The sequence below is a fragment of the Micropterus dolomieu genome, linkage group LG23 (assembly GCF_021292245.1).
Source record: "Micropterus dolomieu isolate WLL.071019.BEF.003 ecotype Adirondacks linkage group LG23, ASM2129224v1, whole genome shotgun sequence".
NCBI lineage: Eukaryota > Metazoa > Chordata > Actinopteri > Centrarchiformes > Centrarchidae > Micropterus > Micropterus dolomieu.
Window position 1 is genome coordinate 2138382 of NC_060172.1, and position 1559 is coordinate 2139940.

The 1559-nt window shown below is 41.6% G+C and overlaps 1 protein-coding gene across 1 annotated transcript in view; it reads left to right on the forward strand.

The window, feature by feature from the left end:
* The window catches only part of pthlha (parathyroid hormone-like hormone a), a 177551-nt gene that overhangs the window by 101177 nt on the left and 74815 nt on the right, over positions 1-1559 (forward strand). The gene's annotated exons all lie outside the window — the stretch shown is intronic.

Here is a 1559-nt window from a genome sequence, read left to right on the forward strand (position 1 = left end):
TTGTTACCATGGTTACCAAGCGGTTAGGATAGGATCTGCCGGTTAGGAAGTTTCTGTAATTCGGCCCCTGCAGTCGGACCGGATTCTGCTCTGATAACGGAGCCGTTTAACGGCTCGATGAACTCAGAGTTAAACTGCTTTTGTTAAATAAAATTTTTACTTGTATTTTTTGGAAGCTGCTGTGTTTCCGGCCCCACTGTTGTTATTGTATCTGCAACAGGAGGCTAGGGCTGTGCGACATGACGATATCCACTGTTTGACCATATATCACGTCATGTCGTTCACAATTATTCTCTATCATATATATTATTGTGTCACAAATTGCACACTTTACGTAATATTTTGGTGAGGGAACGGCGCTTTGCAAAGCTGGGAAGTTAGCTTTGCGTTGGAATTTGACTTCTATCGAATGTCCAACGTAAAACACGCTAAACTCACCACGGCCCGTTATTCCACACGTGCCGGTGTTCTGTTGATTTATGCTGCCTATCGAGATGTGCTACTTGGTCTGTTTCCACGCCCATAAATCTATGCAACCTTGCTGTTGATGCCGTCGAGAGAGTGGATGATCGTCAGCAATATCAAAATAATGAAATCAGAATACGCTACCCTTGATATCTTAAATAAAGATGGCATAATATAGTTTTTCAACATGCTCCCCATCTCCGTACAGTACGCATGTTGCGATATAAAATTATTCTGTAGTGGGTGCATTATTTGATAGGGGATATTATCACAATACACTACCACTGAAATAATGATATAATATAAGTACAGAATATGTCATAATACTGTGAGAGGTATATATTTATGGGATTGGGGAACACATAAGGTAGCATTTTTCGACAGGGCAGGATATATCGTCACTGGTGTTGCAGGGAAGAAATTTGCATTAAAAATAATGGACGAGTCAATCTGAGTCAATCTGAGTCCGTTTGAGTCAATCTGAGCCAATCTGAGTCAGTTTGAGTCAATCTGAGTCAGTCAGTCTGAGTCAGTTTGAGTCAATCTGAGTCAGTCAGTCTGAGTCAGTTTGAGTCAGTTTGAGTCAGTTTGAGTCAGTCTGAGTCAATTTGAGTCCGTTTGAGTCCGTTTGAGTCAATCTGAGTCAGTTTGAGTCAATCTGAGTCAATCTGAGTCCGTTTGAGTCAATCTGAGCCAATCTGAGCCAATCTGAGTCAGTTTGAGTCAATCTGAGTCCGTTTGAGTCAGTTTGAGTCAGTCTGAGTCAGTTTGAGTCAATCTGAGTCAGTCAGTCTGAGTCAATCTGAGTCCGTTTGAGTCAGTTTGAGTCAGTCTGAGTCAGTCTGAGTCAATCTGTCAGTCTGACAGCCTGAATACAACCTTCAAATGTATAATACAACTGCAAAACTGTCTGCTTCTTTCTGAGATCACTTTTTCCAACTAATTTGACAATATTTCTCTGGGGAGTGCGGTAATAGACAGTTTGTCGGACTTAGCAACAGTAACTAAGAGGGGCGGGGCTTAGCGAAGCGTCAATTCATCTCTGTCAACACATTACAGTACAAACAGTAAAAGTCTGACTATGAATCCTGTCC